Raw genomic sequence first — 17762 nt, 5'->3', positions numbered from 1 at the left:
AAATTAGAGAAATAATTAGGAGTTGATGCCAATAAATTTGATAACCTAAGTGAAATGGATGACTACCTCCAAAAATATAGGCTTCCCAGATTAACAGAGGAGAAAGTAAATTGCTTTAATAGTCCAATTTCAGAAAAAGAAATAGAAAAAGCTATTAATCAACTCCCTAAGAAAAAATCCCAAGGACCAGACGGATTAACATGTGAATTCTGTCAAACATTTAAAGAACAATTAGCCCAAATGTTATATAAGCTATTTGAAAAAAAAAAAAGGGAATGAAGGAGTCCTACCAAATTCCTTTTATGACACAGACATGGTACTGATACCTAAACCAGGTAGGTTGAAAACAAAGAAAGAAAATTATAGACCAATCTCCCTAATGAATATTGATGCTAAAATCTTAAACAAGATATTAGCAAAAACATAACAGAAAATTATCCCCAGGACCAAGTAGGATTATCCAAGGAATGCAGGGCTGGTTCAATATTAGGAAAACTATTAGCATAATTGATTATATCAATAACCAAATAAACAAAAACCATATGATCTTCTTAATAGATGCAGAAAAAGCATTTGATAAAACCCACATCTATTCCTAATAAAAACACTGGAGAGGACAGGAATAAATAGATTTTTCCTTAAAATAGTCAGGAGCATATATTTAAAACCATCAGTAAGCATCATATACAATGGGGAAAAACTGGAACCTTTCCCAGTATGATCAGGAGTCAAGCAAGGTTGCCCACTATCATCATTATTATTCAATATTGTACTAGAAATGCTAGCCTCAGCAATGAGTCGAGAAAGAGATTAAAGGAATCAGAATAGGCAATGAGGAAACCAAACCATCACTCTTTGAAGATGATATGATGGTATACTTGGAGAACCCCAGAGATTTTCTACTAAAAAGCTATGGGAAATAATTCACAGCTTTAGCAAAGTTGCAGGATACAAAATAAATCCCCATAAATCCTCAGCATTTTTATACATCACCAACAAAATCCAACAGCAAGAGATACAAAGAGAAATTCCAACAAATCAAGTTGGGTAATGCTATGGCGATAGCACAAAATATTTGGGAATCTATCTACCAAAGGAAAGTCAGGAATTATATGAGCAAAATTACAAAATACTTTCCATACAAAGAGAGTGAGATTTAAATAATTGGAAAAATATTAAGTGCTCTTGGATAGGCTGATCGAATATAATAAAGATGACAATACTCCCTAAACTAATCTATTTATTTTGTGCTATACCAATTAGACTTCCAAGAAAATATTTTAATAATGTAGAAAAAATAAAAACAAAATTCATATGGAAGAACAAAAGATCAAGAATCTCAAGGGAACTAATGAAAAAAAAAAATCAAATGAAGGTGGCCTAGCTGTAGCTGATCTAAAACTATGTTATAAAGCAGCAATCACCTAACTATTTGGTATTGGCTAAGAAATAGATTAGTTGATCAGTGGAATAGGTTAGGTTCACAAGACAAAATAGTCAACTATGGCAATCTAGTGTTTGACAAACCCAAAGATCCTAACTTTTGGGGTAAGAATTCATTATTTGATAAAAACTGCTGGGATAACTGGAAATTAGTATGTCAGAAATTAGGCATGGACCCACACTTAACACCATACACCAAGATAAGCGGTCCATGATTTACGCATAAAGAATGAGATTATAAATAAATTGGAGGAACATAGGATAGTTTACCTCTCAGACTTCTGGAGGAAGAAGAAATTTGTGACCAAAGATGAACTAGAGATCATTATTGATCACAAAATAGAAAATTTTGATTATATAAAATTAAAAAGCCTTTGTACAAGCAAAACGAATGTAAACAAGATTAGAAGGAAAGCAACAAACTAGGAAAAACATTTTCACAGTTAAAAGTTCTGATAAAGTCCTCATTTCCAAAATATATGGAGAATTGACTCTAATTTATAAGAAATTAAGCCATCCTCCAAATGATAAATGGTCAAAGAATATGAGAAGACAATTTTCAGATGATGAAATTGAAACTATTTCTGCTCATATGAGTGTTCCAAATCACTTTTGATCAAAGAAATGCAAATTAAGACAACTCTGAGATACCACTACATACCTGTCAGATTGGCTAAGATGACAGGAAAAAATAATGATGAATGTTGGAGGGGATGTGGGAAAACTGGGACACTGATGCATTGTTGGTGGAGTTGTGAAGGAATCCAACCATTCTGGAGAGCAATCTGGAATTATGCCCAAAAAGTTATCAAACTGTGCATACCCTTTGATCCAGCAGTGTTACTTCTGGGCTTATGTCCCAAAGAAATATTAAAGAAGGAAAAGGGATCCATATGTGCCAAAATGTTTGTGGCAGCCCTATTTGTAATGGCTAGAAACTGGAAATTGAATGGATGCCCATCAATTGGAGAATGGTTGGGTAAATTGTGGTATATGAAAGTTATAGAATATTATTATTCTGTAAAAAATGACCAGCAGGATGAATACAGAGAGGATTGAGAGACTTACATGAACTGATCCTAAGTGAAATGAGCAGAACCAGGAGATCATTATATACCTCAACAATGATACTGTAAGAGGATGTATTCTGATAGAAGTGGATTTCTTTGACAAAGAGAAGATCTAATTCAGTTTCAATTGATCAATGATGGACAGAAGCAACTACACCCAAGTAAAGAACACTGGGAAATGAATGTAAACTGTTTGCATTTTGGTTTTTCTTCCTGGGTTATTTTTACCTTCTGAATCCAATTCTTCCTGTGCAACAAGAGAACTGTTCGGTTCTGCACACATATATTGCATCTAGCATATACTGTGACATATTTAACATGTATAGGACTGTTTGCCATCTGGGGGAGGGGGAGAAGGGAGGGAGGGGAAAAATCAGAACAGAAGTGAGTGCAAGGAATTATTTTAAAAAATAAATAAATAAATAGAAAACCAAAAAAAAAAAAAAAAAAGAAATCATCTATTTTCTCATTTTTATAGCACAATAATATTCCATTACATTCAAATACTACAAATTGTCAATCATTGCTCAATTGTTAGGCATACCCTTGGTTTCAAATTTTTTTTTTCCATAAAAAAATGAGAGCTGATATAATTATTTTAGTAAATTTAGAACTCTTTCCTGTTTTTTTTTTCTTATATCCTTAGATCTACTAATTATAGCTGGCTCAAAAGACATAAACCATTTAGCAACTTTTTATGCATAATTCTAAATTTCATTACAGAATTGTTATATCTATTCACAAGCCTAAGAGTGCATCAATGTGCATGTTTTCCCACAGATCATCCAATATTAGTAATTTTTCTTTTTTTGTCATCTTTGCCAATCTGTTTGATGAATGTGATACAGAGTCTTAGAGTTTCTTTAATTTTCATTTCTCTAACCAGTAATAATTTAGGAACATTTTAATGACTAAAGATAGCTTGAGTTTCTTTCCTTAAGAACTAGTTGTTTCAAATCCTAGACTATTTGCCTATTCAGAATGGTTCTTTTACAAATTTGATTCAATTCCTTATATATCTTAGAAATAAAACTTGATCAGAGAAACTTGCTACAAAAAAGTTTCCCAATTAATTGTTTCTTTTTTCATCTTAAATCTATTAGATTTTTAGATTAAAGCTTTTTTAATTTTATGTAATCAAAATTATTCATTTTATCTTTTATGAGTCTCTCCCTTATTTGGTCATGAACTTTTCTTCTGTTCCTAGATCTAATGTGCATTTTCCCCAATATTTCTCTAATTTGTTTAGGATGAGACTTTTTATATTTGGGTCATTGTATCCACTTGGAGCTTATCTTGGAATAACTTCTAAAGTGTTGAACTAAACTAGATTTCTTCTAAATTGTCATCCAATTTTCCCAGTATTTTTTTTAATCAAATAGCAAGTGAGTCCTACTCAAGGAGCTAATAATTTTGTTTTTATTGAATGCCAAGGTTTATTGAATGCTAATCTGTTCCATTGATCCATCACTATATTTTAAACACAAAATTATCTTGTGACTAGTTGACATCTATCATTGCTAGGTCTTTTCTCCCCAATTTATTTTCATTATCTCCCCTGTCATTATTGACTTATTTGCCTTAATATAAAATTTAGTTATTTGATTGGTATGTTATAGAAGAAATAATTTAGTGAATAAGTTAACTACTCTTGGTCAGATCTTTTATCATAAAAACCACATTCATTTATATAAACCATGCAGAGTCCTATTTGGATAAGACCAGATTTTTTTTTTATCCCAGTGATTGAAGGGTAATCAAAGCTTTCTATTAGAGAAGACTATCTAATGAAGAACTTCCCAAGTGTCACATTCTCAAGATTCTCTCTGAAAAAGCTTCAACTAAAACTTCTTGGTAAGGGGACAGCTAGATGACACAGTGGATGGAACATCAACCCTGAAGTTAGGAGGACCTGAATTAAAATTTGACCTCAAATACTTATTAGCTCTATGACGCTGAACAAGTCACTTAACCATGAGTGCCTCAAAAAAGGTAAGGGGAAAAAAACAAATCTTGGCTAAAAAGGCAAGATTAGATTTTTCCTTCAGCCTTACTCAAATGTCTGTTTTTATTATATAGCATTTACCAACAGCAGAAGCTCAGTGCTTTAGTGCTGTATTTTGGCTACTGAAAACCTCAGTCTCTCTATAACAGTACAACTCACAAACCCCAAGAACCTCAAATTAAGAAGAAAATGTTCCAATTTGACTACAGTGCTCTCTATCCTTCCTGGTCAGGAAAATATTTGTCCCACTCCACAAAAGAGTGAAAACATGGATCACACCCACCCACAAAGACCTTGAAAAAGCCCATGGGGATTAAGGGTGGGGGGCTGGTAGGGGTGGTGAAAGGGGATTTTGGCTGGATCAGATGAAGTAGGTTATAGCTTAGTGAATGGGAAGAGCTTCACGCTGATGAGAAAGAGTTAGAAATCAAGCTAAAATAGAATTTAAATAGATGAATCAAAATGTACCCTTTCATACCCCCAAACTTAGGAAGCTAAAGCTACATGACCATAGGAATTTCTATTAAGAGAAAAACTGGAATCACAGCAGTCAGTGGAAGGGAAAAGGACCTATGAGGAGGAAATTCTGAGACAAATTACTGAGAATAGAAAAAAGAGTGAATGACACAAAGATTAAAGGGGGAGGGGGAGGAAAAGAGAAAACACAATCCCAAGTTCCAATTCGGTAAATAAAACAAAAGGAGAAATGAAGATTTTTTTATGCAGTTGCAACACAATAATAACTAGCATTTATAGTTTAAGATTTTCAAAGCACAGGTATTTTCTCATTTTAAGTTCACAACAACCTTGAGAGGTATGTGGTATTATTATCCCTATTTTACAAATGAGGAAACTGAAACAGACAGAAGTTTAATGACTTGCCCAGGGTCACAAGAGACTAGATGTAAATTTAGGTTTTCCCGATTCTAGTTTTAGCCCTTTCTTCACTGTATTACCTTATATTTTAAAAGAAAAAAAAATTAAGAATGATATAAAAATGAAGAAATGAAGGAATGAATGAACTAGCACACTAAAGATTTCAGATTCCCCAAAGATCACAGAACAACAGATTAAAAACTCCCAGAATGGTACAAAAGAGAAATAAATTTTAAAAGAAGATAATGGGGTAGAAATTTGATTTTAAATTGGAACTTTCCATCAAAAAATAAGATAGAAAACAAAAGGGTGAAAATCTTATACCATACAATAGGGAACCTACACAGTATTATGGAAGTTTTAAAAATAACAAATTTGAAATTGAAAATATAGAAGTAGAAGAAAAATTTGGCAAGAAGTGGCACAGAAAAACAATTTTGAAAGAGCACATAAATGTCATAAAAATTTAATTAGTTGACTTTAAAGATAGGATTCAGAGAAATTATTTAAGAATACAGATGTCCCAGAAAAAATAATAAATTCAAAATCCTGAATTTTATACTGAAGGAAATGAACATAAGAAAGCTGTCCAGCATTTTTAAAAATAGGAGTCAAAAGTACCAATAGACTGACAAAATTAGAAAAAGTCCAAGGTATAAACTGGTTAAAATTCAGTGATCACTATCTACAATCAGGCTAATAATGGCTATTAGCTATGAAGGGAAGTTGATTTCAGTAGCTCATGATCATTTCCCACCTATAAAAAAATCAAAGAAGAAAGTAAAATATATAAAATATATCTATAGCAAAGGGAATTGAGATATATCACAATTCAACATCCAGAAAAACATTACCCATGAAAATAAATGTACAAATTATTTCTGCAAAAGGAAAATGAAAAAAAAATCAAATTATCAAAGTTAAAAAATCAACAATATGAATTCATAATTAAAAGAAATAAAAATAATTTCAAAATTTACACATTTGTATTATGGCAAATAATTACCCATAAAATATATAATACAGTTTTTTTCAATCAATATATAGATATCTTTTTTCTTAATGACCTTTGTATCACTGAAAAGAGTGTGACTGAGTAATCCATAAGTGATGTGTCAAAGACAAATTATTCAACCATTTAATTATCAATTAATATCAATTCCACAAAAAGTTATCCTCAATTTTAGAAAAAAAATACATTCTATCATTCCTTTTATGAGACAAATACATTCCTGAAACACAAATCAGAGAGGATTAATACTATGAAATAATGCCAATTATGCATATGGAGGATATTTTTTAATCTAGAAAAAAAAATAGAGCAATAAATCCACAAAAGACTTTGATAACTATGGTAGGGTATGCTGACAGTTCAAGGATAGCACAATATTACAAAAACAACTGTCATAGTTAGTCATATACCCATGGACAAACATAAAACCTCCTTATAAATATATGCAGATAAAGTTTTTAATAAGATAAAATTTTCATTTATACTAAAAATCCCAAAAAATAGAGATATGGAACAGCCATGCTTAATATTATTTTTTAAAAGATTATATTTAAATGATAGATTATTCATGGAAAGAAGAAATGTTAAACATTTTTATACTGTTTACCTCTACAACTCCAAATCCTTAGAAAACTCTCCCTAATCCCAATTCAAGTGTTAAACTAAGGTAGCATAAGGATTTTCAAAGTCTTCTGTTTCAGGATTTCATTTTATGGATCAATATTCTGCAAAGTTCATTCTCCTAATCTTCTCATAGAAGACTAAGCAAGCCTCCCTTAACACATAAAAAGTAATAGTCATTGATTCTGTCAGAACACAGGAAAGAAACAGGAATTAGAAAAGTTGGGGGGTTGATGAAAATTATGGAGAGATATAGACAACATAGAATTAGGGCAATGCTGGCTAAAGAGGATGGAGCTTCTGTTTTTGAGGGAAAGATTTGTGCATTAATGAAAAGGTGAAGAAACAAATAATGAGGAGAAAAAAATCAGAAACAAGCAAAACTAAGAAAAAGGCAAAAAGACCAAAAGTCTGTACATTTATATACAAATATATATGTATCCCTGCACATATAAACATATATATGTGTGTGTTTATGTGTATATGTGTATAGATATGTTTGTGTGTATATGTATAAACTATATATGTATATACACACACATATATGAACAAATACTATATTATGATGTTAAATGAATCAAAATTCTGAAATGAAAAAACAGACATCTGTAGACTACTCAGAAATAATAAGAAAAAAAAAAAAAAACAAGAAACTCCAGGATGATTCAAAAGAGAGATAAAATGATTAAAAGAAAGTATTAAGAATAAGATTAATTTACAAATTATATCTCTAGATGCAGAAATTTATACCAGCCACAGTGGAACAAAAATCTTTGAAAACATGATAAACCAAGTTCTAAAAGAGTAAATATCAAGCTAGGATGGGGAGTGGGGTAGGGAAAAGAATTAAAAGGCAATGGTGCTAACACACACACACACACACACACACACACACACACACACACACATCTGTGTGTAGAAGGATGAACCTAAATACAAGATGTACGTAGATGCTTTAGGCATCTTCACTTCACAGAAGAATTTAATCTACCCTCCTCACCAAAAAAAATTATTAGTAGCATCCTTTAAGAAATGCAAGAAATTATCCATAATATAAAATACAGATAGAAGACATTGAATTGACATTTCAAAAGTGTAGATCCCCACCAATTTTTTTAAACAAACCAACAAACCAACATTACTTGAGATTACAAGTGATATGATGATTAAATTTTACAATTTAAAAAAGAATAAAAAACTTTTAAAATTATTAGGAAAATGATATTAAAATATACTAAGCAATAAGTGAAACATCATAAGATTACTCTATAGTAATGAGTAACCAGAGATAGGAAGGGTGTAAAATAATCTAAAAATCGAAAAAGCTTAAGCTATAACTTGAGGTTGAGATTACTCAATGATGAAAAAATATGGGTAGTTAACAAAAGAGGCATTTGAAGCCTTTTTTTTATATTAGTGGAGTTTTGGAGAGAGGGAATTAAAGATAAGCAGAATATTTGACTTATGAACACCTTCAAAAATGGAAATATAGATAACCCTGGGTCTTTGGAGATTACTGGCCTGTCTGGGACAGTGTAAGGTTGAGATTGGTTCTGATGACAATAGTAAATCATTTTTCCAAAGTCCGCTCCTTTCTCTACTTACTGAGAGATTGGAGATCTTGAGGTACAAGATCTTGGTCTGTTTTCCTAAGGGAAAGTTGTGTTAATTGTGGCAACAATGGTTTGACTTATCGGACACATTCCACTTCTTATCTCATCCACAGAGCACCTTTTCTGCTTCAGCTAGACTAGCTTGTTTATCACACCAGTTGTAAATGGTTGGCATTTGATAATGTTGTAGTAGCAAGGATAGGGCCCTTGCTTCACAAAGGCTACTTCTCTTGATGATGGCTATGAAGATTGGTGACCTAGCAAACTGAAAAAAATTGGAGCGGGAAGAATAGAGAAAATGTTAGAAGGGGAAGGAATGCTGGTATATTTTTGGTTATTGTTTCATTAGTAGAAATTGAGTTGATCACTTGATTAATTCATTATAGTTATGCTTTTAAAAAGTAATTAAAATGCCTATAGCCTTTGAACTAGAGATCTTACTGCTGTAAAAATATTTCAAGATGATGAAAGACAGTAAAAAAAAAAAAAGGAGCTAATCTCTTATCTATCAAAACATTAATCATCATACTTTTTATTATTACAAACAATCGAACCAAATGTGTAACCTATAAGTGGGGAATAACTGAACAAATTGTAGTATATGAATGAAGTTGTCCAGTGGCACAGTGGATAGAATAGACTTAAGAGTAGACTTAGAATTAGGAAAATCTAAGTTCAAATTCAGTCTCAGGCATTATTAGCTCTGTCAAATAACATAAATAAAGAAGACACAAAAACAAAGTAGAACGCTATGTAATTATAATGACCTATCTTGGTGCTGGAGAACAGATGGAAACATAACTCCCTTCTTTCCTTGATAAAGCATCTACAGGTGCATTATGTTCCATGTTAAATCCTATCCAATCATTATATCATCTGGTTTTCCTGAGCAGATTTTCTTTGTTACAAGATAAGACTCACTTAGGAGACAAAGACAGATCTGAAAACGATTATGATCTAAAAATATAATGAATCAATAAAACTTGTTTTAAATTTGTGAAGTAATGTAAAAGAAAAGTTGTACTCTCATAAATACCATATATATGTGCATGTATGCATGTGTGAATATATACATATATAAATATGTATATAAATATATATGTATGCTTTTCTTACATTTGAAGTTTTTCTTCATTAAGAGCTGGAATAGGAAGATTCTGGAAAGATGGCAGAGTAAGTTGGTAAATTTCAAGCTCTTCTGATTTCCCCCACAAATAGAACAAATTTGTGCCTCAGGACAAACATAATAGTGGAAAATCAGGAAAACTATGGTCCCACCATAACTCAAGTTCTGATCTGAAGAAAGGCCCAGGGCAAGATTAATCATTGTGAGTGCAAACACCTTCAAGCTAACTCCTCACAAAAATTTAGTAGGAGTCCTCAGGTTAGCTAGTGTGGCTGGAGCCTCACCAAGAACCACAGAAAACTTTCACTTCCAGGATTACTTATGTTAGCCGGGTCTGAGTCTAGGAAGACTGAGGAAACCTCAGCTGATTGGGAATGCCAGGCCCAGCTGTGCTGCAGCAGGGTAGGGACAATGCTGGCTGTGAGCACTTGCTGGAGGGTGGAGCTCTTGGTTTGGGGTTCCTGGTCAGAGAGGGTTCCTGGTCATATTTTAAGGGAAGCCAGAGACTCCATTCCCCATCCCCTGTAGGGAATTAGGGATGTTTACACTAATATCTCTTATTTAAAAAAAAAATGAACCAGCAAAGAAAGAACCCAACCATAGAAACTTACTATAGGAACAAAGAAGACAGGAGTTTGTCTTCAGAGGAGGACATTGAAGTAATAAAAACTTCTACCCCAAAGAGTAATGTGAAATGCCTCCTTGCCCAGAGAGAATTTGTAGAAGAATCAAAAAAAAATTAAAAATCAAATGAGAGACACTAAGGAAAAACTAAGAGTTGGAATGGAGGATTTTGTGACAATTAGATGAATATTCTCTCCAGATTCAGTCCATGTATCTAGTTTGATAGAGGAAGCTTGGTATATTGGACAGAGTTTTGAAGTCAGGAATATACATTCAAATCCTGCCTCTCACAATTATGAACTGTCTATGACTACTGATGAGTCATTTAGACTCTCAGCCTCAGACCACTATACAAAACTTAACAGTTCATTCATTTGTCAGTTGTAATCTATGATGATAGCAGAGAAAATCTCAAATCCTTGGTATATTCATACATAATTTTCTAAGATATATATATGAATGGCATCTAATAGGTAAATGGTTGGCATCCATGTGTTGTGGCTAGATATCTAACCTGATATTTAGCACAGTACTTTCCAAAGGAGAATGTAATTTTTGCCTTTACAGAGATAAAGAAAAGCTGACTGATGTTTATTCCTTCTCTCTTATTTCCAAGAAGCATATTAGAATTTTGTCTGTCTACCATATCTCAAATATATTTAAGTATAGAATTTATGCTACTTTGTATCTAAGGATCAATGTTGCAAAATTAATCATGCTCAAGAGTAACTTAATGGCTTGGGGTCACCAACAATAACCCTCTCACAAAATTCTGATTCCACACAGACAAAAAAAAAATCATGAATAACAAGTAGTGAATAAATCCATGTATCCAAGAAAAACAGTAAATAGAAGCCAATGGAAGAACACAGATCACGATAGACCAAAGACAGTAGTAAAAGTACTATTGATTAGATGTAAAGATAAAATATTAAGAAGAATTAGGCCTCTCTAGGATTACAAGCATTGATGGTCAAGGAACATGTTAGGGGATATTTTCTCTCACATGTTTGTACTTCCTAGAACTGATCCCCAATTTAAAATGCAAAAACCTGTATCTTAACTCTCAAGATCCAGACTACGAGTTACTTGAGGGTAGAGATTCTCTTTTGTCTTTCTTTGTTATCCTCATCAGTGCAGTACTGTTTAACTTAATGCATAGTAGCTGCTTAATAAATGCTTATTGACTGACTATTTTTCAGAAGTCCACTCACCACAGGCTCAGAGAGGTTTCTTAATTAATGAGAAGTCATATATTTCCCTATTCATTCAGCTCAATAGAGAATCACAGAGGTGCTTATTTTTCAAAGAATTGGTCAGGAAGGTGTTAGATTTTGGTAGGAGTCGTGAGGTCCTATTGGTCATGTACTGGACTCAGAGTAAGAAAACCTGGGTTTGAGTTCAGATTTCTACACTTATTTAGCTCTGTAATTACATGCAATTAACATAATTTCTCTACATCTGCATCTCTACATCTGGATATAGTTGCCTTTCCTACAATATAGGACTTTTGTGAAGAACATTTAATAAACATTAAAGCAATCAATCAATAAGCACTTATTAAGTTTTTATGTTCAGACACTTGTTCTGTGCTTGGAAATCAAAGACAAAAAATAAATCAGTCCCTATCCTCAAGGAGAGTTACATTCCATTAGGGAAGACAACATACACAGTTATAAGCATATATAAAATTATTATTTTTATTTGGGAAGAGAGGATACAAACACATAAGAACAATGGCCAATAGCTAAAAGGTGAGTAGGAAGTACATTTCAGGAAGGAGAAGCAATTATTAAAAGGAGAAAGTGATTATGGGAGATTGCATAAAGGCTATTTTGCATGGAAAAAATTCATGAAGGGAATTAATGTTTAACAAGAGGGATAGGGAGGGGTAAGGAAATAAGCATTTATTACCATTTTTGTGCTAATCACTTTAAATTTGATAATTACCTCCCAACAACCTTGTGAGGGCTATGATTATAATATTCTAATACTCATTTTCCAGATAAAGAAACTGATGCAGAGGTTATCTGACTTGGCCAGAGTCACACAGCTAATAAAGCTTTAAAGCTGAATATGAACTCAAGCCTCTCTGATTCCAGATACAGGATCCACTAGACATCACCAAGGTAGAAATTGGAAATAGATTTTGAAGTGCTTCAGATGTAAAACAAAGCTTATATTCACTTGTCTAGTTAGTAGAAAGCAACTGAAGCTATATTTGAGAGTTTTTTTAATAATAGCTTTTTATTTCTCAAAATACATAAAAAGATCATTTTCAACATTCACCCTTGCAAAATCTTGTGTTCCAAATTATTTTCCCTCCCCCCCTTCCCTTTTTCCCAGGACAGCAAATAATCTAATATATGTTAAAACATGTGCAATTCTTCTATATATTTTTCTACATTTATCATGCAGCACAAGAGAAATCAGATCAAAGAGGGGGAAAAATGAAAGAAAAACAAAGCAAGCAACCAACAACAAAAAAGGATGAAATAATATGTTGTTATACACATTCATTTCCTGCAGTCCTCTCTCTGGATGCAGATGGCTCTCTCCATCACAATCTATTGGAATTGGCCTGAATCATCTCATTGTTGAAAAGCCAAGTCCAATTCCATGCTGATTATCACATAATTTTGTTGTTGCTGTGTACAATGTTCTCTTGGTTTTCTACTCTCCTCAAGCTAAATTTGTATATAAATTAATGATGTATTCAGACCTGTACTTTCATAGCTATGTAGAGAATGGATTCAAGATGGCAGACATGAAGTTTGGGAGAATAATTAGGAGGTTATCTTGAGACTTCAGTGAAGTAGTGTTAACAACATGAACTAAAGTGATGACTAGAACTGGGAAGCTAGGTGATCCAGTGGATAGGAAATAGAAAGTCCTGGAATCAGAAAAGTCTGAGTTCAAAACTGGTCTCAAACACATCCTAGCTGTGTGACCTTCTTTGCCTCAGTTTCCATATCTGGAAAATAATTTTAGAATCAAATGGTTAACTACTTCAATGTCTTTGCCAAGAAAACTCTAAATGGGATAAAAATTGAAACAACTGAATAACAAAATGTGAGTAGAGAAAAAGGTTTGCCTACAGATGTTAGATGTAAAATTGGCAAAGCTTAGCAGCTTTTGAATATGTGGAATGAGAGGGAGTAAAGAGTGAGTTTAAAGTGAGCTATTATTCTTGGCTGAGATATAATTTGGTCTATTTGAATATACATAGGACTGAGGCTGAGGCTGAAGGCTGATTCATCACACTATCTACCACCTCAGTTCCACTTTTCTTCTCTTGACTCTCGTATGAGACATCAAGTTCTTCTCTGATTCAGCCTGAAACTGGTCATTGGCTCAATACTATCACCAGTGGAATTGTTGCATTGTTGTTTATTTAATCTGTTCAGAACCTGCAGATATTTTCATTGCCTGCTGCCAAGATTCTGGCTTAGACTCTAGTCAGTTCCTTGGCTGCCTCAGTCCATTCATCCATCACATGCTTCAAGTCCATCCAAAATTCTGAAGCACATCTCATTTTTTCCATTTCTTGTAATACTCATGTTACACTGTTCACCTGAGAATTCGATTTAATTTTTTTTGTTCTAATACTTAAAGCAACTCATACATTTCTTTTTTGCTTACAGATTTAACTATTGGGGTAAGTTTCAATTAACAGGCTATCTTCAAATGTGGACTTTTTTGGAACTATTTTGACAGAGTGCAGCAAACTGAGCTCCTCCTTGGTAGGGATATTTCTTAAATGATATTTTCTATTTTTATAGACAAAACTAAGTTAAATATCAGGTTTTCTATTATCATTTGAGGCAGGGTGCTATCACCATCAAAGATGATATCTACATAAACAACTGCAAGCTTTTCTTCAAGGTCTTTTTCAGTTTTTCTTTCTTCTGCACTTCCTCAGTCCCTTCCCTCTGAGATTACTTTCCATCTATACTATATATTTTTTGTGTATACATAGTCATTTGCCAATTGTTTCCTCCCATTAGAATGTGAACTCCTTAAGGACAGAGACCCTATTATAACTTTTCCTTGTATCAGCAGTTCTTAGCACAGAACTGGAACATAATAAACACTTAGTAAAAGTTTGTTGCCTTTGACTTTGAAGCTATTTCAATCTCTTTTGATTGGGTCTCTTTAAAGTATCTCTGGCAACTAGTTGATACAGTGTATAGAGAAGAAGAAACATACCCCAGTAGCTAAAGAGATTTGGTTTCTAAAATCACCTTTTCTGCTGTTGGATCCCAAACAGAAAAGGTTATGGTCACCTATACAATGGAAATAGCAATGTGTAAGATATTTCCACAAAATTATTTCACTGAACCAGCTAGCATTGATAAAGCTCTTCTTTGTTCCAGGCACAATTCTAAATGTGAAAGATATCAATAAAAAGAATAGGAGAGGAGTGAGAGATATAGTGAAGTCAGCTTATTAAATGAAGAGATGAAGAGTGAGGTATGCAGTGAGAATGACTCACGGTAGGTGAAACATCTGACTTTTCCCAAACTAATCTCTTTAAGACCACAAATTATTGAGTAAGAGGGAAACAGTAATCAATGCAGTTATTGTTCAGACAGAAATGGAAAGAGGAAGCAAGGAATCTTTAGCACTGATATTCAGCAGATCTGTGCCCATATTGTGATGAACTAAAAGGGATAAAAATGAATGACTGTTGAATGAATAATGATTTTTATGTCCTACTTATGAATATGAAACTGCTGACCTGTTAACAATGAGAGATTTGCCTTGACTGATTTTTCCCTCTAACAGTGACAGATTTGTATCAAAGTATTCACTTTCCTCAATTGAGCCATATAATGATAGTTTGCATCTGCAAGTAGCTAAGTGATAATGGGAATTTCTACATTCATAGAAGAGATCAAAAGTAAAATAGTCCAAAGAGAAATTATGTCCATTATTTTAAAAAATATTCATTTTAAATTATCCCCTAACCCAAAGGCCATCCCTAGCCTCTTAACTTGCCATAGGCACACAGCTAATTTTTGGCAAAGCTGGACTAGCAGAAGTTCTTTACCTTTTTGTGTGTCATGGATTCCCTTAAAATTCTGGTGAAATTCATGAACTTCTCAAAATCAGATGGTTTTAAGATATTTATTGAAAGAATTATTTAATTTGTTAGAGCATTAAAATAAAAATATCATTTTTTTACCATCTGAGTTTTTGCTAAAATGTTGGCAAAGAGGCCCTGGCTTAGATGAAAACATAACTTATAATTCTTTTCTGGTCACTTATGTTTCATTATGGAGATACAATATGTACACTTGAACAGGAAAGAGTGTTGACTATTGGGATGATTAAAAAAAAAGTTTTCCTATAGGAGATGAAATTTGAGTTTATCCCTGAAGGACAAGAAAAATTTTGAAATCAATTGACCAATAAAAAGTATTTAAGTGCTAAGAAAAAGTGAGGAGGGAGAATATTCCAGGCAAATGATACAGAGATAAGATGTGTAAGCCACATCTCAGGAATAGTACTAGACTTTTTGTTATTGTTATTGTTGAGTCATTTCAATCATGTCCAAATTTTTGTGAACCTCTCTGGGGTTTTCTTGGCAAAGTGGCTTGTCAGTTCCATCTCTAGTTCATTTTACAGATGAGGAAACTGAAGCAAACAGGATTTAGTAACTTACTTAGGGTGACATAGCCAGGAAGTATCTGAAGCTGGATTTGCACTCCTGAAGAGGAATCTTCCTGACTCCAGGCACAGCATTATATCCACTGAGCCACCCAGCTATGACAGTAGACTAGGGAGCAATATTCACGTGGAAAGAGAGATGGAAATCAGATTGCAAAAAGGCTTTAAGTATTTATATTACATCCTGGAGACTAAAGGACACCACTGCAGCCTTTTGATTAAAGGAGTGAGATAGACTGTATTTGGTGAATATTGATTTGGTGCCTATATGAAGGACATATTAGAGAGAGCAGAGACAAGAAGGAGGAAAACCAATTAGGAAATTACTGCAGTAGTCCAAGCAAGAAATCACAAGAGGTTAAATTATGGCAATATCATGTTAATGGAGAAATGTGATGGCTTTGGAAGATAATATAAAAATGGAACTAACAAGATTGGGCAATTGATTGACAGCATCAGACTTTGCTTATGCCAAGAGAATGATTATTTTATTTTTTAAACTTAATTCACATTGTTTTTCCAATGCATTGTTTAAACTTGCCAGAAGCACTATTTGGTTTTTATACTAATACTCTAAATTGCAGATACTTTCCAAAGAAGGGAAAATATTAAAAAAAAAAAACTCTTCATTTTCCATCCTATATTTTTCATTGTCTGTCTCCCTTACACAGAAGGCAATCCCTTTTCAGCTCTGCTTCCAGAAATCTCAAATGAAGCTCTTGCTGATTCTTCTAGCTACTCCTATCCTCGCTCCACAAATAATTTGTATTCATTTTGCACGTTATATGTATAATTATATATGTTAATGTTTTCTCTCTCCTTATTAGAAAGTAAATCATGAATATGTGCACATATCTATGTGTGATATGACATATTTCAATGTACTGTATAAATATATGTATAGATACATAATATATATATAAATGTTTACATATATGACATATAGAAACATATGCATATGCACATATCATATATATGTATATATATATATACATATATATATATATACTTTCATATGTCCATGTTGTTTCTCCTTATTAAAAAATAAACCCTGAATATGTGCATTTGAATATGTATTATATATGGGTATATGTATATGTATATAATGCATATATATATATATATATATATGTAATGGGCTGAGGCTTGAGTTGATGCACTGAGGTCCCAAGCACATGAGGCTAAATAGTAATTGGACCATATTCTATTAATATATAAGCTTGGAGAAAGAATGGCCCTCGCCCATTCTCTGTGCAAGTCCTGATGTGTTGTATAGGAAATGACGATTTTGGTGGGTGGAGGCAGAGGAGTGGAAAAGGAAGGGGAAGGAGAGATTGATTACATTGCCATTGTGATGGCTTTTCAGCTCAGATCTCCCTCTGCTAGCTGGCTTCCTGTCGCAGCTGCCCATATTGCTATCGCAATCTTTCTTGCCCATATTGCTATCGCAATCCTTATTCACCTCTTCACTTCAATAAAGATTGAAAATTTTTCCCTTAACCTGAATTCCTGACTCTGGCTGATTTTAAAATATGCGGTCATTACATATATATATATGTATTATATATGTGTATATATTCACATATATGTATATATTCACATATATGTATATATACATGCATCGTATATAAATTGTATAAAGATATAAATATATACATGCAGTGTGTGTATGTGTAATGTATGTACTTATATATGCTCA

This window comes from Antechinus flavipes, chromosome 4 (assembly GCF_016432865.1).
Source record: "Antechinus flavipes isolate AdamAnt ecotype Samford, QLD, Australia chromosome 4, AdamAnt_v2, whole genome shotgun sequence".
Lineage (NCBI taxonomy): Eukaryota > Metazoa > Chordata > Mammalia > Dasyuromorphia > Dasyuridae > Antechinus > Antechinus flavipes.
Note: the sequence above shows the minus strand (reverse complement) of the source record.